Below are 20,781 nucleotides of genomic sequence, written 5' to 3'. Positions count from 1 at the left end.
GGACTAGGTACATAGGTACCTACCTTACACCTACCTATCTTCAACACTCAACAGTCAACAGTGCAATGTCAGATAAATTTGTAAGTAACTCTGAGAGACAATTATAAGTAAGGACTAAGGAGTAGCATAGTAACCTATCTCTTATTATTACCTAGAAAGTCTTATTTGAAAATTCAAAAGCACAAGTTCCGAGAGGCATTCATGTTTTTTTTTTAATCAAACTTTTCTACATGATAATGAGACAAATGTTACTACTTCTTACTTATCAGATAAAATTATTCAAACAGTACAACCTCAAAAATAGGATCAATCCCACCTGTGAAACATTTCAGCATCAGCAGGGACTCCATGGGCCACGAGGAGGCCATGACCTTGCATGAGTGGCTCAGGCCTCAGAATCAGATATGATTTTGAGTTGAGACTCATTGAAAGTAGTTAATGTAGGTATAAAATATACATTCTCCAAACGGCACCTAGTTTAGCAGTGCCAACTGGCTGCCAGCTAGATAGAGCCCATCCGTCACTTACCATTTATGTTGGCTCAACGTGGAGATTAAAATGAAGGAATATAAAAAAATATTGTTAGTCTACAATTTTAGATTAAAAATGACGTCATTGAATATTAATCGATATCAAGAGCACCGGAGCACTGACCAAGTGGCTCTTTTGGTAAAAATAAATTGTTCTTTCTTCCTATGCATCAAATAAAAAATATTTTCAATTTTTTATTTGTCATCGTATATTTCTATTTTTCAACAAAATTACTCGTTGACTTCATATTTATCGAGATTCAGACGTGAAAGTTATCAACTGCGCCATTAATGTAGTTTTCTTAAAACATACTATGACTTTCACATTCTATTCTCGAATTCATGACGTCACTCATAGTACATATTTTAGGCGAATGGAGATCGCTGAGGAAATATTTCAAGGCCGCTCCTTTACATTATTCTGAAGATTCTATGATGTCATAAAACAAGTTTCTTTTTAAACTTCTATTTCATGGAAAAATGTGCATTTTGTGGTTGATTGGCAGTTGAGCATCGCAATTTTGCGGTTTATAGGTGAGTTTATTTATATTATAGCATAGCCTATAGGTAGTTTATAGGCTATAGGTAGTTTGGGCGTATCTGACTCTATAGACGCCCAAACTCTTATGCTGTTGATTGATTATTGGGACCAAATTGGGACTGGGAGAAGGGGAGGCAGCCGCAGGTGTCAATTCTGACTTCTGACATGTAAAATGTAGGTACCTAGGTAATGTAGCAGGCACTTGGTTTGGTAAGTGCCTACCAACTGCCAAATGCTTTTGGCTCATAAGGCGCCTGTGCCTGAGCCTCTGAGGCTCTTGTAAGTCTGAAATATGGAGTTAAGTGATGGCTAAAGCTGAGGGGGTGATCTAGCATTGATTATTAGGGTGTTGATGGTGACTTGTAAACGACTCAAATTTTTTTTTGAGTCGATTCTTTGTTTGAGTCTGAAAATTTGAATCGATTCATCAAATGACTCATGATGTTAAATTTAATTGATTCGAATCAACTCATGACTCATCAAGTTCCTCGATGAAGTGATTCGAATCAACTCATGACTCATCGAAAAACGGTTTGATTCTGAGTCGATTCACAAATCAACTCAGAGTCGTTTACAAGTCTGATCCACTCCCAATCTCCTGACCATCTAGCGCCCTCGGCTCACCTTCAGCGCCCTTCTGTCTGCTCGGCGCCCTTCTGATCTGTCGGCGCCCTTCTCGCCCTTCAGCGCTCTCCTGGCCTGTCGGCACCCTCTTCACATTCGGCGCCCTCCGGGCAGACCAGTTAGCGCCCTCATGGACATTATCACACAACATCCTCCTGATCTGTCTCGCCCTCACACTTTTCAGCGCCCTCCTGACCTGGCAGCGCCTATCGTAGTATAGCGCCCTCCTCACCGTACAGTGCCCTCCTGACCTGTCGCCATCCTCCTCACTGTATAGCGGCCTCCTAACCATACAAAGCCCTCCAGACCGGCGCCCTCTACGTTCAGCGCCCTCCTGCAGACAAGTCGGTGCCCTTTTCACCGTAGACGGCCCTCCTGATCTGTCGGCGCCCTCCTGACCGTACATCGCCTTCCTCACATTGTCCGCGCCCTCCTCTTTATACAGTGTCCTCCTGACTTGTCAGCGCCCTCTTCACTCGTATAGTGCCCTTCTCATCGTACAGCATCCTCCCTACCATGGGCGCCATCGTGACCTGTCGGCGCTCTCCCCACCATACAGCGCCCCGCTGCCTTGTCGGCGCCCTCTTCACGGACAGCGTTCTCCAGATCTGTCGCAACTCGCAGCCCTTATCACCGTGGAGTGCCCTCCTGACCTGTCAGCGCCCTCCTCGCCTGTCGGCGACCTCTTCGCGTTCAGTGCCCTCCTGACCAGCCTGCGCCTTTTGCAACGCATAGCGCCCTCATCACCATGCATCGCCCTCCCGACCAGTCAGCGTCGCCGTTCATCGCACAGCGCCCTCCTCACAACACATCGCCCTTCTGACCGGTTAGCGTTCTCCTCACCATGCAGACAATGCAACACTTGACAATTAGGAAAGCGTTAAGTAGCCTATGCTTAACCCTCGCTCGCCGGCACAGGCCATTTTGCGTCATTCGACGGCACAAAGGGGGGGGGGGCTGGTACGACCCCCCTCGCGTTTGGCCCCTGATTGAGCTAGAGCTTCGCAGAAAAAACGAGCGTGCTGCCCGTCACGAGAGGAAGCCGATGATATCCAATTTTAAGATCCTAGGTCATCGGGTGACCTTCCAGGTCAGGTCAATGACCCGAAAATCGGGAAAATCGGGACCTGTTAGAAAGTCGTAAAGTGTGGCTGCTATGGAGTTCTCCAGGGTGCTGATCACGAATATCGTGTTAGTTTTGAATTTGATCAGAGATGATGTCTTTAAGCATTTAGACCAGGTCGGGTCAGGTCAGGTCAACCGGTAGGGGTCGTGACGGGTATTCGTAATACGTGTCAACCGCCTCTGACAGCTTCGTAACATGTTACGAAGGCACCAAAACTACTTCGTAAATGTTCAAATGGTTGCTTAATTCGAAATCAGCTCCAAAAACTAGCCTAGAAACATGCAAAACTCGAAAAAGTGAACCGAGGTCACCAAAGGTCAATGACCTGACCTGACCTTCAGGTGACCTTGACATACACCCTAATGCATGGGAGCAACATCAAATCACATGTTTGAACGTTTGAAACCACGAAAAGCTTGCAAGCGCGCGGCTAATGCGAGCCGACATACCCCGAATCGCGATTCCGGCCAAACATGGTCTCGGAAAGTAGGTCACAGGTCAAAGGTCATTTGGGTCAGGGTCATGAAATTTTCAGAATAGGTGTACAATTCATCAATGCGAGGGTACTGAAAGATTCGTCGCGATCGGCCGCTTTTTACGCGAGTTATTCACGAAAAACCTTAGGGGGGTTGCATCAACCCCCCCCCCCCCCTGTGCCGGCGAGGGTTAAAGTGATTTTAGGCGCAAATTAGTAATGAAGCAATTTCCGGAAAATAAAAGGATGACAACGTTTCCAGCGTTTCCGGAACGTTTCCGGAAATGAACTTGTTTACAACCGTGACCCTCAAAATCGTATTCAAGGCCAAACTTGCGGGGAAGGATAGCTGACAAGTGTACGCCCCCGTGACGTCACGGGTAATGTTAAACAGTCGGGCGCCCGGCACATAGGAAAGCTCGGGATGACAGCCCCCTGAGATTACCGACAAGCAGCGTAGTTTGGAAATAGCCCACTGTAACTGATTTAGTGCCTATAGATACAAACCCACGTATGTACACACCGGTGAATTTATTATCAAATAAGGCTGTCACACGGCTGAAGTTACAGCGAACAGGTTCAACAAGCCTGGTGGGCTCCGTTGTATTTGTAATATGCCCAGTAATGGAAAAGCTCCAGGTTTCATGCAACCACAGTCCACAGCATATGTAGTGTTATATAGGGACAGTCCGCCGGAGACTGCATTGTCTGGTGTTACTCGCATCGTTGGATAGACTGTGCCGCAGGGCATAGCTGCGGCCGGCGCAGTCTACACCACACATCCGTTTCTCCGGGGCACTGAAGGAGGTTCCATGTCTGTAGTGAATCATAACTGACCGACTCCCAGAGCCTGCACTACTGGCGAGTGCGATTATTATCTCCAAGGTTTCTGACCGCAATATCCCAAACACTACTGAGTCATGTAGTGGAATGTTAGCGCTTGGACGGCATTGAGGTTGGGCAATTGACGCGTGAAATTGGTGGTGAACAAACACGAATGTTGTTTATAGACGAAACCATGCATATGAAACTGAAGATGATATTTCACACCCGCTTCGAGGCCATGATCATAGACATACATAAAACAATGTCATATTCAACAAAACTCTTCGCCAATGTGTTATATTCTTAGAACTACTAAAGCCCATTTTTCGTGGACCAGAAATCCGTATTCTAATGAATACACAATGGCACACGTTGAAGAAATTTCATTGAAATTGTCTGACGTTGCCCGGCGTAAAACCCGTGCTACCGCGAGTGACGTCATATGCGTGATGGTGACGTCATTGAGCGGCTGAGATGACGTCACAGTTTCAGTGAAGTGCTGCTGGATCCTGGCGGAAAATTAGCATGACCGGTTTTCACTGAAGGTGCGGCGGTGCGTCTGGATTATGGGTGGTGCGTCAGGAATTTAGCTGCTGTATTCTGAAACTGGCTAGTGACGTAGGAGATATCGGATGATTTCGGAGCTACTGGAAACACGTATTGGATAAAATATTGCGATATGAAGAAACGAGATACCTTATAAGGGGATGCAACAAGATAAATGTATTCCTCAAGGCCGCATGACCTGGACATAATCCAAAGTCGGTTGCAAAATTCAGCAAGGTCGGCTGATTTCGTGATATAATGGCCTAACGCCACACACCATTGTGTCAATCAATGGTATTTCTTATCTAAATCAACTGCAAGGGAAGCTAAAACACATTTGACGAAACGGTATAAAAAAAACGGAGCAAAAATTTTTACAGCAAGAGCAAGAACACTCGTCGAGTATCCAATAACACCAGCACACAGGCGCACCATTCATCGCTGTGAAGCACGGCCTCTTCTGGCAGCGATTGCCTCATTACGTCTCCTCCCCGGTCATTTCTCCTGGCAGACAGCACGTCGCCGGGGACCGGTCATCGCTCATCCGCGGATCATCATCCGAGGACGGACGCTCGTATCTCCCGCGGGGAGCGAGCCCGCTGACCTGGCACCGTCCCCGGGGCGGGTGGTGACCCTCTCTCAGTGTAGAGCACCCTGGGTCCACAGCTCCCATAGATCGGGTCTACATATAAATATCATGCAGCAATGACAGCTTGGCTCTTCTGAGGGACATGAGAGGCAGCCTTATGTGGAAGAATCCAACACTTAGCCCGCGACCGCCTGGGGGGGGGGGGGGTCGGATCCGATCCCCCTCCGTTTTTCTTGAATAACTCATGAACCGCTTACGCTATCAACTTGAAACTTGGCATACCTTCTTCCCCATCAATTTGACGTCTCCTGTGTAATTTTTAAGACATTTTTCCAAAACTTTTTGGGATATATTGATTTTAGTGATGTAACTACATGGCGTTTTCAGTCAAAAAGTGGTAAATGTTTAAAAAATCGCCCAAAATCAAAGTTTGAAGCAAATTGCAAATTAAGGACATGACTAGACGCAGCTCAACGAGTTCTTTAAAATAGCCGTCTCGGATTTTCCATTAAATGCGTTTTTCACCCCTAAAAATTCAAAAAACTATATGTTTTGGAAAACAGCTAATAAAATCCAAAATTTTGAGAATTTCCAAAAACTCGGAATACATGTTACAGAGCTCTATTAGAACATTAGATGTCCCAAATTTCAACTTTCTATCTTGATTTTTGACCCCCAAATTGTAAAAAATAGCTCCAACATGCATAGGGCATGGTGACGCCATAAGCATTTACGTAAATTAGAGGCACTTCTGAACATCGCATGTAAAAACAAATGGCACCACTAGATTCCTAGGACAAAGCTCGTCTAGAAAAGTGCATTTTTATGTCAAAAATAAAAAGTTGAAAAATTGACTTTTTTCTTAGCCCTCGTTCAGTTATGTATGGTATAAACGATTTTTTATGCTTTCAATGCACACTTACCACCAGCACAGTGACTTGGGGTCACATATAACCATTACCATCGCATTCGGCGTCAAAAATAAGCCATAAAACATGTGTCGCACGTCCATGTAGCAGAAAGTGAAAACCGTGACCTTTCGTGAACTGACCTGACCTTGACCCGTACTTAGTATGACCCCTATGCGCACATGGTACCTTCACTAGGTCTTTGAGGTCATTTTTGGTGAGTTTTGAGCAGCAGCTATCGATTCCGCTGTCCGTAAGCCTAATCATGCAAAACCCCAGAATTTGACCTTTTACCTGACCTTGACCCGAAAGTTGACCTCAATCTTAAAATCTTAAGAGTGTTTTGGGAAGGTCTCGTAGAGACCTTTCGAACGCCGCCTCGCGGGGCTCGATACGACCATTGGTTCTCGAGATAACAGGGGGGGGGGCGGATCCGACCCCCCCAGGCTGTCGTGGGTACGGAAATAGCCCAGGCGGTGCCGGGTTAGTGGCTGGTCAGTAGAGCTTTTAGTAGGTATGCAGTCCCAGTCTCAACAACTGGTTGGCATGTGACGTCACCCATCGAGTGACGTCACTGAGCGTGAGTGACGACATCCAGCATCCTGTGTGATGAATGACATCTGCTGACCGGACAGTCGGACACGCCCGGGGGGGGGGAGTGACGTCATCTCGTGTGAGTGACGTCATCTGACCGGATCCGCCCGGGGCCGCTGGCCCGAACTCTGTTCCGACGAGCCCCGCCTGCCGCATCACGCCCCGGGCGAGCAGGTGAAATCAAACCGGAAATCGTCGCGATGACTCACAGTAACACGCAAGGTTTGAGTCATCACCGGATGGGGGAGGGTGGAGTCATCAGTCAATTGTGAGACGTCAGATTCAATGGTGCTCAGCCTGGTGTCAGAGAGCACGCAGTACAACCATTCTTCATTCACCCACACACCAATGTCAGGCCTCACTGCGTCTTGCATACAGCTGAGCAAGGGCCACCAGTCCTTCGTGCAGCGACGAACGAATGCAACCGCGACAAGGACACCTAACGGCCCCCAGTAATTCAGGAAAGACAAACTGCGACTCCGTCCACGGCAACAAAGCTCGAGCAAAGGCCATCGCTTTCATTTGGACAAAATCGGTAGCCGACATTCACACAGCCTGCATAAATCATGGATAGTGGTCAGGCCACATTTGGTGGATCGGCACTGGTTATCGCATAGACTGAAAGAAGTCGAGGCTGTGCCAGATTGATGCCTTATGTAACAGAGAAAGCCGGGAATGTCTAGATGCAGTGACACATGCTTATCATCACATGGTAGCGCTAACGTCAAAGGCAAATCAGAATCTCCAAGCAGCTGCGTTGAAGTGTATTGGAATCTTTTCAAATGTTCATGCATTGTTCGGTTTTACCTCACCTGTCGGATTATAGTAATATTTCTAGCAAAGCACTTTATGAGTGGTACTAAAGTTTTACTCGCAGTATAAGGCCTTTCCAAAAATAAGCAAATTTAAACCGTGTTAAGGTTAACTTTTAACAAAAGTACGTGGGATCTTTCCTGGAAGCATTATGAACGCAATGTGTCTTACCTTTCTCATTCCATATTCATTGTTTGCATATGCCTCATATTAACCCTCGCCGGCACAGGGGGGGGGGGGGGGGTTGATGCAAACCCCCCTAAGGTTTTTCGCGAATAACTCGCGTAAAAAGCGGCCGATCGCGACGAAACTTTCAGTACCTTCGCATTGATCAATTTTACACCTACCCTGAAAATTTCATGACCCTGACCTCAATGACCTTTGACCTGTGACCTCTTTTCTGTGACCATGTTTGGCCGAAATCGCGGTTCGGCGCATGTCGGCTCGCATTAGCAGCGCGTTTGCAAGCTTTTCGTGGTTTCAAACGTTCAAACATGTGATTTGATGTTGCTCCCATGCATTAGGGTGGGTGTCAAGGTCACCTGAAGGTCAGGTCAGGTCATTGACCTTTGGTGACCTCGGGTGACCTCGGTTCACTTTTTCGAGTTTTACATGTTTCTAGGCTAGTTTTTGGAGCTGAATTCGAATTTAGCAACCATTTGAACATTTACGAAGTAGTTTTGGTGCCTTCGTAACATGTTACGAAGCTGTCCGAGGCGGTTGACACGTATTACGAATACCCGTCACAACCCCTACCGGTTGACCTGACCTGACCTGACCCGACCTGGTCTAAATGCTTAAAATCTATGATCAAAACTTACACGATATTCGTGATCAGCACCTCGGAAAACCACATAGCAGCCACACTTTACGACTTTCTAACAGGTCCCGATTTTCCCGGTTTTCGGGTCATTGACCTGACCTGGAAGGTCACCCGATGACCTAGGACCTTAAAATTGGGTATCATCGGCTTCCTCTCGTGACGGGCAACACGCTCGTTTTTTTCCGCGAAGCTCTAGCTCGATCAGGGGCCAAACGCGAGGGGGGTCGTACCAACCCCCCCCCCTTGTGCCGTCGAAGGACTCAAAATGGCCTGTGCCGGCGAGGGTTAAAATGATCTTAATATTACTCATATTACGTCGTCATTTCAAATACTGGCTACACACTTCAACTCGATGCAAGAGGCAATCGTACTAAAATCACTTACATAATAACAAGTCTGATACTTGCGTTGTTTGAACAAGACGCTCTCCACAAACAGGTGCCTAATTTGTAGGTGTTCGTGACTATTCACTTTCATTCCGTCCTTGAGAAGTTGTTAAAACGTAACAGTCTAAACGCCACATGCAAAAGGAGTGGCTAAAATGGCTAATGGTAGACCATGTCAGTCTCACTTAGTCGGTCAATCGTCAGAAAACTATTGTTTTTCGTGGCCACCTCGGTGTTGCATTCTTGTCGGTCAGTGACCATGGCAATTCTACCGGACGTAGCAACATGCATTCATGCCACAAAACGATAGGAGACAATGTCTAACGGTGCAATCAGCTGCTGCCCAGCCCGTGGCTTTGCATGTAAACACAGTTGTGCCCGCTAAATGCTCTTATGATACGCCCTGCGTATAAGTACAAGGGACATGAGCCGTTCAGATCTGCTAGTACGACGTCTTTCGATGAAATCCGTAGCGTTTAACTATAGTCCAATGTTTATTGGCCTCCGCAATGCAGACAGGAACACACTGTGCAGCGGAATAACTCGGGTCAAAAGCTCCGTGCCGCCGCTTTGACCCGCGGACATGCATACAGTTAATAAAACAGCCACGAAAATGAACGCTCCTCTATTTCATCTAAATCAGCACACTGCATCTCCGCGCTCAAGAATGGTTTTATTATACCAGCAGAGTCGGGCAGATCCCATTCCTGAGCCGAGGATACACGAAGCGTCAAGGATCTCGTCGTCTTATAATGCTCTTATACCGCCACGCACGTCCTGTCTTACCAATCATTCAGCGTCTGAAGGAGACATGGGACTCTTTTTATCATAGTTTAGTTTAGTTTAGTTTATTTGTAAATCATCAACGGGGTATGCCCCCAATCAGAGATGAAGTCACCCAGCCAGCCTTCCCAAATGGGGCCCATATGGGCCCCAAGTGGGCAGCAAACTGGGGCCCATCTGGGCTGCCCACTTGGGGCCCAGATGTGTTTGTCATGGGCGTCCAACTGGGTCCCATATGGGCAGCCCAGATGGCCCCATATGGGGCCCAGCCGGGGCACATATGGGTCCCACATGGGCTTTCCCAGCCGGGACCCACATGGGTATAATTGAAGAATCCCACATGGGGCCCATGTGGGTTCGAAATGGGACCCATATGGGGCCCAGCCGGGGCACATATGGGTCCCACATGGGCTTTCCCAGCCGGGACCCACATGGGTATAATTGAAAAATCCCACATGGGGCCCATGTGGGTTCGAAATGGGACCCATATGGGGCCCAGCCGGGGCACATATGGGTCCCACATGGGCTTTCCCAGCCGGGACCCACATGGGTATAAGCGAAAAATCCCACATGGGGCTCATGTGGGTTCGAAATGGGACCCATATGGGGTCCAGCCGGGGCACATATGGGTCCCACATGGGGCCCATGTGGGTTCGAAATGGGACCCAAATGGGGCCCAGCCGGGGCACATATGGGTCCCACATGGGCTTTCCCAGCCGGGACCCACATGGGTATAAGCGAAAAATCCCACATGGGGCCCATGTGGGTTCGACATGGGACCCATATGGGGCCCAGCCGGGTCCCATATGGGCTTTCCCAGCCGGGACCCAAATGGGTATAAGCGAAAAATCCCACCTGGAGCCCATGTGGGTTCGAAATGGGACCCAGCTGGGACCCATACCCAGCCAACATTATTACCTTGGCCCCACATGGGGCCCAGGTGGGCCACTTGGTGGGACCCATGTGGGCAGCCCATGTGGGGCCCACATAAATTTGTCCCTGGGTAAATGGTGGGGCCCACCTGGGCTGGCCCACGTGGGCTCAAGGTGGGTACCATATGGGGCCCACCTGGGCTGGCCCACATGGGCTCAAGATGGGCACCATATGTGGCCCACATGGGCTCAAGGTGGGTAGGTACCATATGGGGTCCACGTGGGCCAGCAGATGTGGGCCCTAGGTGGGCCCCATGCTGGCTCACACCTCCCTAGCATCGTTTGTATTAATCAATAAATATTCACCAAAGCCCATCTTAGTTCCCACCAGAACCTACAATTAATTTCAATATGATTATAATATAATCGATGTCTGCTATTTCAATCACTCCCCCTGATCATTGCTGAACGTTCGCCACCGCAACAAAACAAACTGTCAGTGATCAATATTTATATTATCGATAAACACAAAAATGTTGTTTAAACTCTCTCCTCTCTTCTGTTCATCTCTAGACTTCTTCTCTCATCTGCTCCTCCGCTTAAACTCCAGCTGGTGTCCTCTCCTGGCGGCCTCCGTCGCGGTTCCTGGCACCCGTAAACCACTTTCGTGGCGCCACCTCCAGCTGGCCGTTGTTGGTGTCCTGGGTAAGCCCGTTCCGCCGCACGGCTCCTGTAAAATAAGCAACAGCAATGTAAAAGGTGCAGACACATAAGCGAATTGTGTATTGCCCGTGCTGTGTTCTACCATTATTCTGTATTACCTGCATTAAAAGTAACATCATCTGATTTGACTTGAATTAATTGAGAAATGAACTTAAGATTTTTTTTTTTTTTTGCAGGAAATAATCTGATGCAGAATAAACATACAAGGTCCGATTATGATGGACACAAAGGACATTAGTGCTTTATAAGTCGGCTGCTTGGAATTCGCTAATCGGACAGTAATTGACGACACCTGAAATAACATATGAATGGGAGTGCTGCTGTTATTCTGACATCCGCTATCAGGTGTCCAAGGGAGTTGGGCAATTAAATAAAGAGATAAAACCATTACTTACTGAACACGACATCAAAAAGCCGGGTACCGCCGAAAGCCCTTTTCCCGTGCCGTCCATTTACGCTTAGTCGCGTAGCGAGTGCGCTCGTCATGACGCCTGCTATCGTCCTTCGGACCGGTGTAAGCGGGGGCCCTTGCGGTATATGTCAAGTTTAGGTCCTAACTACAATGGTGGCGCTTTTGATACGAATATGAAACAGCAAAAATTTTAGGTTTTAGGTTAGGTTAGGTTGTAGGTTTGTAGGTTTTAGGTTGTAGGTAGGTAGGTTTGTAGGTTAGGTTAGGTTAGGGTAGGTTTGTAGGTTGTAGGTTGGCAGGTTATAGGTAAGTAGGTAAGGTTAGGTCAGGTTTGATTATGTTTTTTTCTTTTATTTGCGAGACATATGAGTATCATTTTTGGATTCAGGATGTCAAATAATGTAAAAATATGAAAAATTTATCGATGAAATCTTCTTAGGACTTAAACTTGACATTTACCGGCGCTTACACCGAGGTCGGCGACAAACAGCCACCCGGAGTATCTGTCCACTGCCACGAGGTACTTCCTGCCGGCGTGATCGGCAAAGTCGATGTGTAGTTCGAACGGCCTTTCCGCTGGCGGTCTCCTCATCATGGTCTCTTGCTGCTGAGCGGGTAGATCTCTCTGGCAGCTGGTACAGCAGCGGGTGACATTTTCCACATCCCGGTAGATCCCGGGCCAGTAGACGATCTGTCTTGCGCGGGCCTTAGTTTTCTCCTTCCCAGGTGGCTGGCGTGGAGGGCTTCTAGAACAGTCCTTCGTAATCGCTGTGGTATGACGAGCCTGCAGCCGATCCGGCCTGACCGACTGGACATCTCCACCGACCGCAGTGACGCCTTCTACCTCTGGAAGGAGAGATGGGACGACTACGTCCTGATGTCACAGCTGCGACTCGACCAACTAGCGATACAGCTGGCGTCGCTGCGGGCGCGCCTCTCCGAAGAGACTCGAACGCGGTCGTGGTTGCGACGCGGCCGCCACGGCTACGCATTCCTGCTTCCTTTCACTTTCGTTAATCGCACTTTGTACTCACTATGGGCGGGTTCGAGCTAATACCGACCGCGCCATGTGTCGGTTCCGCCCGAATTAAGGCTTTATTGGACACGCACACCACTCAGAGTCTCAACGCCAACTGGCCCGCCCAGACGCCGCAGCCCCGCCAGCCGGTCGGCCGGTCACCGCCCCGGGCGGTGCAGAGGCGGCCCCAGGCCCCGTCCGGTGGGCCGAGCTCCGCCGGCGGGTCGCCCGCGCAGGGGCGGGCTCAGGCGACACAATCATACGACACAATCACAACATTGACTGTCCAATATCAGCCGTAGCTGGTTTTACAAACATCAACTATGCGACTTCCTCACGACGTCGAAGTGTATTTTGGAGGCATGAGACTAAACAGCGAGTTCTTTTTTCTTGTAATATCATACACATTGGACAGTGAAAAAATAAATAATGGGCTGCCCACATCCAGCCCACCTACACCCCACTACATGGGCTGCCCACGCAGTGCCCATGTTAACCCCACCATACAGGAACACCGCGTGAATGCCTGTGTTCACCAAAATTCCTGGATATGCCCTCGTACATGTGCAAGCAATCTCATTATCAAGCATTATGCCTGCCAAAAAATATGTGGGCAGCCCATGTGGGGCCCACATGCAGCCCACATATTTGCCCATCTCTAGCCCATGGCCCACCTAGCCCACCATGCCCATCAACTGCCAATGTGGGGCCCATATGGGCATGCTGGCTGGGGTTTGCCCATTTGGGCCCCACGTGGGCCCCGGATGGGTGTGCCCAGCTTGTTGGTGCCCAGTCTGCCCACATGCTGCCCGCATCCAGCCCAGATAGGTGTCGGGTCAGTTAACAAAGTGTAGTAAAGTTTGCCCATTTGGGCCCCATGTGGGCCCCGGATGGGTGTGCCCAGCTTGTTGGTGCCCAGTTTGCCCACATGCTGCCCGCATCCAGCCCAGATAGGTGCCGGGTCAGTTAACAAAATTTTGTAATAAAGGAAATGTTTATTGCAGATTGGTGTAGGTGTCGGGTCAGTAAACAATTAGTTTTGTAGTAACTTTTGCCCATGTGGGCCCCGGCTGGGTGTGCCCAGCGTGTTGGTGTCCAGTTTGCCCACATGCTGCCCGCATCCAGCCCAGATACCTAGGTGTCGGGTCAGTTAACAAAGTTTTGTAGTAAATTTTGTCCATGTGGGCGGTCGGGCCCCATGTGGGCCCCGGCTGGGTGTGCCCAGCTTGTTGATGTCCAGTTTGCCCACATGCTGCCCGCATCCAGCCCAGATAGGTGTCGGGTCAGATACCAACATTTTGTAGTAAAGGAAATGTTCATATCCCAGCAAACATGCCCACATGGTTCCCATATGGGGCCCACATGGCCCCCCACCTCTTCCATATGGGCCCCACATGGGAATAGCAGTGGGTGACACATGGGACCCATATGGGCAAGCCCACGTAGGCCCCATATGGCATCATGTATGAACTTGATGTACTTGGAGTCCAAAATTCACATGAACAACAGTCACCTTTTTTGCTTTTATGCTCTTGGAGTAACTTAAATGGGGCCTACATGGGTGATCCATATGGGACCCACATGGGATGCCCATCTCCAGCCCACATGCGTTTGGCCCACCTGGCCCATTTTTCCCATATGGGGCCCATATGAGTAGCCCATCTGTAGCCCATGTCCCACGTGGGTCCATCTGGCCCATGTTCACCCCATATGGGACCCACATGGGATGCCCATCTCCAGCCCACATGCGTTTGGCCCACCTGGCCCATTTTTCCCATATGGGGCCCATATGGGTAGCCCATCTGTAGCCCATGTCCCACGTGGGCCCATCTGGCCCATGTTCACCCCATATGGGACCCACATGGGATGCCCATCTCCAGCCCACATGCGTTTGGCCCACCTGGCCCATTTTTATCCCATATGGGGCCCATATGTAGCCCATGTCCCACGTGAGCCCATTTGGCCCATGTTTACCCCATATGGGACCCACATGGGATATCCATCTCCAGCCCACATGCGATTGGCCCACCTGGCCCATTTTTATCCCATATGGGGCCCATATGGGTAGCCCATCTGTAGCCCATGTCCCACTGGGCCCATCTGGCCCATGTTTACCCCATATGGGACCCACATGGGATGCCCATCTCCAGCCCACATGCGTTTGGCCCACCTGACCCATTTTTATCCCATATGGGGCCCATATGGGTAGCCCATCTGTAGCCCATGTCCCACGTGAGCCCATCTGGCCCATGTTCACCCCATATGGGACCCACATGGGATGCCCATCTCCAGCCCACATGCGTTTGGCCCACCTGGCCCAGTTTTATCCCATATGGGGCCATATGGATAGCCCATCTGTAGCCCATGTCCCACGTGGGCCCATCTGGCCCATGTTCACCGCATATGGGACCCACATGGGATGCCCATCTCCAGCCCACATGCGTTTGGCCCACCTGGCTCATTTTTATCCCTTATGGGGCCCATATGGGTAGCCCATCTGTAGCCCATGTCCCACGTGGGCCCATCTGGGACCCACATGGGATGCCCATCTCCAGCCCACATGCGTTTGGCCCACCTGGCCCATTTTTATCTCATATGGGGCCCATATGGGTAGCCCATCTGTAGCCCATGTCCCACTGGGCCCATCTTGCCCATGTTTACCCCATATGGGACCCACATGGGATACCCATCTCCAGCCCACATGCGCTTGGCCCACCTGGCCCATTTTTATCCCATATGGGGCCCATATGGCCCATCTGTAGCCCATGTCCCACGTGAGCCCATCTGGCCCATGTTCACCCCATATGGGACCCACATGGGATGCCCATCTCCAGCCCACATGCGTTTGGCCCACCTGGCCCATTTTTATCCCATATGGGGCCCATATGGGTAGCCCATCTGTAGCCCATGTCCCACGTGGGCCCATCTGGCCCATGTTCACCGCATATGGGACCCACATGGGACGCCCATCTCCAGCCCACATGCGTTTGGCCCACCTGGCTCATTTTTATCCCTTATGGGGCCCATATGGGTAGCCCATCTGTAGCCCATGTCCCACGTGGGCCCATCTGGGACCCACATGGGATGCCCATCACCAGCCCACATGCGTTTGGCCCACCTGGCCCATTTTTATCTCACATGGGGCCCATATTGGTAGCCCATCTGTAGCACATGTCCCATTGGGCCCATCTGGCCCATGTTTACCCCATATGGGACCCACATGGGATGCCCATCTCCAGCCCACATGCGTTTGGCCCACCTGGCCCATTTTTATCCCATATGGGGCCCATATGGGTTGCCCATCTATAGCCCATGTCCCACGTGAGCCCATCTGGCCCATGTTCACCCCATATGGGACCCACGTGGGATGCCCATCTCCAGCCCACATGCGTTTGGCCCACCTGGCCCATTTTTATCCCCTATGGGGCCCATATGGGTAGCCCATCTGTAGCCCATGTCCCACGTGGGCCCATCTGGCCCATGGTTACCCCATATGGGACCCACATGGGATGCCCATCTCCAGCCCACATGCGTTTGGCCCACCTGGCCCATTTTTATCCCATATGGGGCCCATGTGGGTAGCCCATCTGTAGCCCATGTCCCACGTGGGCCCATCTGGCCCATGTTCATCCCATATGGGACCCATGTGGGCATGTTTGCTGGGGCTCAGCCCATATGGGACCCAGATTTAGCCCAGATAATAGCCCACATGTAGCCCATGCCCACTTAAGCCCAGATGCCCCACTTTCAGCCCATATGGGCCCCATTTGGGAAGGCTGGCTGGGCAGTTGAAACACAACATGCACTTATAAAATACAGTTCAGCGAATACCGCTTAAATGACTGTTACGTTAAGAAAAAAGTGTGCAACTGTAAAGATACAAACAGAGATATAAAAAACAGAAATACTTTATAAGGAGCAATATCGGGGATATTGGAGCGAGGACCAGGGTAGTTTTCATAAACAATTTCAAAACGCTTGAAGCTAATATTCGCGCGATAGTGCAAACTGTCCCGAACTTCCTCCAAAGGATGCCAACGTCAGATACTCATGACTGGCATGCCAGCCATGCCTGATAGTATGGAGCTGACCGTCATTCCGAAGACCGGCTTAGCAGGTAGGCACCTGAAGAGCATTGTGTCACGATGAGCTCAGCGATTACGTTATCGATGACAGCACTGATGCAGCAGTGGTGTGACGTCACATAATATAGCTCGATCTCTTGCTGTTGTGATACCAGTTAACGCCAATAAATTAGCGTGGGTTCGTCGGGACTGACCGCCCACGCAAACGCCGAGCTTTGGCCAGCTGACCGGGTTGCAAGGTCAGCTGACTCCTTCTCCCAGTGACGTCATCCTCCTGTGACGTCATCCTATGATGTCATCCTCCAATGAGGTCAGGGACTGGGGGCGTTGAGAGCGTTCAGCCGGGTCGGATGAGCCGGTCGGGTCGACCGGTTCGGGTCGCCAGGTCTCCCTGCAGCGGAGCCCAGCTGAGTCTGCTCGAAACCCGCCGACAGCGTGTTCGAGACCCGCCGACAGCCGCTCTGTGGCGTGCTGTGAACCTCTGACACGGTGCTGGTCGTGTCACCGACCCGTGACATAGCGCCGCCCTAGTCAGCGTCAATATAGCGACATTGACGGTCATCGATCACACCCTGGGGGCCTTGTACGGAGCAGCTGTCGGCGGGAGCCGGCGAAATTCGGCTGACGATGAACTCAGCCGCGCCGGCTGACAGTGGAGTGAGTCCGGCAAATTCCAAACCCCAACTCTGCCCCTGTCGGGACGATGAGCGCTGCTCCACAGCTGGGACCTCCGTGATGTCTGATCTGCCTGAATGATCATCTCCTGGCGGAGCTCTGATCGTCGTCTGGGCCGATCTCCGACCTCTCCGAGTGGTGAGCGATGTCGGTGTCGGCACTGGCCGGCGAGGTCCGCCCTCTCCCGGCGCGACGTCCGCCGGTCCGTTCGTCACCACTGGCGACGTCGCTTTTTGTCATCGACGCGGACATTGTCCCCTCGTTGGCCAGGAAAAGAGTCCCGGACAGAGCTAGGTCGAGCTGGGGCCAGAAAGGAGGCCGAACCGAGCTGGGATCGAACGGGGTCGGATGAGAACGAGCGGGACAGGGCGTGATGGTCTGGACGATACAGCACAGTCCACCTGAAGTCATGGACTAACAGCAGACACATTCCATCGCTTCAGAGCCCCAGAAAGACGGCATGACCTGTCCGAGGTCTGGAGACAGCGTTACAGACCGGTCGCAGGCTCGGAACGACAGTACGGGCCGTCCCAACTTCGAAATGGTAGCACTCTACTGAATGAGACCCATTAAGACCCCCAGAATAGCCGCATGGCGTTTTTAGTTTATTGATGGGGACATGCATCAACATAATTTCATTAGATATTAAAAATATTCCGCAGACGAGCACTTCGAAGAGGTACTTAGGAAATCAACCATGGCGCTTCCATTGTCTTCCATCATAATTTTGTGTCAAGTAAACATACCAGCACATGACATGTAGACCAGAACCAGACCAAACATTGTCCTCTGTAGCAATGATATTTGAGTCATTGGAAAACTATCTTGCCTCTGGAAGAGTTGTCACGATATGCATTTCTCGGTTCATGATTTTAGGCAGGATCATCATTTACAAGAGCGTGAATAATTCACATGAACTGTAAACTCTAGGTCAAGACTTGGAACATACTGGACGTGGCATGCATCCTTTGCAGCAATCTTTGTCAGAAAACACATGAATTCACAGGAGACGTGCTTGGGAAACCAGAAGTGGGTAGAAACTGATTGAAAAAAGTTTATGGATAAACCGAACGCACTATTATGGTGCATAAGACTCACCAGCCTCTTTTTCACTTCACACAAGCATGGATAGTGCATGAATGCATACATACGATGGCAATGCATACATGCATACATCGCATGCATGCATGCGACGGCAACACGCAGCAGCACAACGCATAAGGCGCACCAAAGTCCCATGTCCCGTATATCGGCCTGTATCACGCGTTAGACAGCTCCACCAACGGCCCAGCACAACCGAGCAACACCCTGCCGCGGACTGTAGACAATGGCCTAATTTGGACCGCGACTCCGCCAGCCAAGACACTGCTCGGGATGCTCGAAACTTATTTCAGCTGTCATGGGCAGGCGCTCAGTTTGAGGAAGTGTTTGAAATGGCGGCGTGGTCAAGACTTTCCGCCAGCTGCTTTCTCGAACAGAAAAGTGAAAACGTTATGAAAGCATTCCTATTTAAATTTGGATGATAGTCTGTTCAAAACAACTGGAGTATCAAAGTAAAGGTGATCAGTTGGGGCCTCCGAAGTATGAAAATTTGAAAAATGATTAGGTTAATTATCTCCTGATTCCCAAGATTCAGCTTCGACACTATTTGGCTACAGATCCACTATGCAGTATTGCTGCCTATTCTGGCAATGAGCACATTTTCCCTTTCCCTATAGGTAATACGTAACGAAGTGTACGTAAATATGCCTCTCACCTGATTTTTCCTCAAGGATGGATAACAAGGTAATCTCAAAATTGAGCACAAAATATTCTTTTTTCATTACCCTTAGCCGAATCAAGAATAACCGAAGGTTTGTTGTCAATAGTTAAAACACTTTTCTTTAGCATTGTGTTTTTCTATTGAAAAACAAATATGAGTTCCCTGACAATTTGGCAAAAGTATCACACGTATGTTTTAGAAACGGATATGCGGCTAATGCTAAGTGAAATGCATTTAGTAATGGTAATGCGCGTTCACTTACTGCAGCATTTAACACCGGCACAAAAGGTAGACAACATGATTCATACGCGCCGTTGACACACCGAACACAGGCCGGATCTGATTTACACATGCTTGACATTGTTACAAATGACTGTGAAGAAGAGGGCATGCTCGTGACATGCCGGAAGTCGGAACCAAAAGGTATATTATCAAACAGCTCCACAAATGAAGCAAACCTTTTCTCTTCCTAGCAGGCTTATCGGGTTGTGGTCCCAAAACGTTTATAAATCAAATCAAAGATCGATCAACTCAACTCCCATGTTTTGTTTTACCCGAACGATATGCCAAATGGCATGCCCATTGCCTCGGTCCTTTTTTCGTTTCGGGGTTCTTATTTTCCTCCTTGGAGTTCCAGCCTTCAATCCCACCAAACTGGTGCGAACCAGTTTAATTCGGGCCATCGCTGCTGGCTATAAGAACGGCGGCGGGCTGGGCCTGGCACGGGCCAGCATGCGGTCCGGTTCGCGCTGGCTTCGTCTCTCCTTCCGAGGGCATAGAGGCCGAGCTGGGTCTCTCACTATCTGTAGGTCGGGCCAGGGTCGGTCTTACCGCTGCCCAATACCGGTGCAGACTGGACTGGCAGTCTGACCCAGACTGATACAGGAATGTCAGACTGCCGTATACTGGCACAGACTGGACTCACAATCTGCCCTAGACTGATACAGGACTGTCGGGCTACCCCATACCGGTACAGACTGGATAGACCGCAGACTGTACTTGACTGATGCAGTGTGGACTTCAGACTAATCCCAGGCCCACACTGTCCTTTGAATGGTACAGACCCGACGGACTTTGAGATGTCCTAGACCAGTATCTACGGCAGTAGTACGTCAAGACTGTCTGTCTGATATACTGTCTGGACTGTTCATTAATTCGTCGCGGCTAGTTAGTCTGATCCAGTTTCAGTCTGTCCACCACGGCTTACAGTCTGGAAATCGACTATTACCCAGACTTTCCTGGCCTGTGAAGGTCGGCCCCGTTCTCCATTTCAGCTTTACAGACTCCCAAAAAAGGAAGTTTTTTTGGTACCGGCACACTGAACAACAGTCTATAACGGTAAAGACGTCTGCAGCCTTTCACATTTGCAACCGTTAGCGCAGATCGTCATTACCAGATATACATATAATGTTATAGAACAGAAAAAGAAAGGCTGTGCCGCAGTTTCAAGCTTTGGTAATGAGCATCAAGCCAAAGGCTACATAGCATTGTTTGCCCTGTTTGCCGCAATTAAAGTTGCTTTAACCCGCGCCCCACTGGGGGGGGCTATTTATAGCCCCCCTCCCGTTTTTCTGCAATAACTTCCAAACCGCTTGACGTATCGACGCCAAACTTTCAGTACCTTCGGCTGCATCAATTTGACACCTTGTGTCAAAATTTGAACTTCGTACC

The 20,781-nt window shown here is 50.0% G+C and overlaps 1 protein-coding gene and 1 long non-coding RNA gene across 2 annotated transcripts in view; both read right to left on the bottom strand.

Moving 5' to 3' along the window:
* LOC122368785 overlaps positions 1-20,781 on the bottom strand; it is a 65,511-nt gene that overhangs the window by 13,667 nt on the left and 31,063 nt on the right. The window lies entirely within an intron of this gene.
* Positions 10,932-11,684, bottom strand: LOC122368786. The gene is made up of 2 exons (XR_006254298.1): positions 11,554-11,684; positions 10,932-11,165 (listed from the first exon to the last, which is right to left on the bottom strand). It is a non-coding gene; the product is annotated as an uncharacterized LOC122368786 (long non-coding RNA).

Source organism: Amphibalanus amphitrite, unplaced genomic scaffold (assembly GCF_019059575.1).
Source record: "Amphibalanus amphitrite isolate SeventyFive unplaced genomic scaffold, NRLGWU_Aamphi_draft 000975F_arrow, whole genome shotgun sequence".
Classification (NCBI taxonomy): Eukaryota; Metazoa; Arthropoda; class Thecostraca; order Balanomorpha; family Balanidae; genus Amphibalanus; species Amphibalanus amphitrite.
Note: the sequence above shows the minus strand (reverse complement) of the source record. Positions and strands in the feature narration are given on the sequence as shown.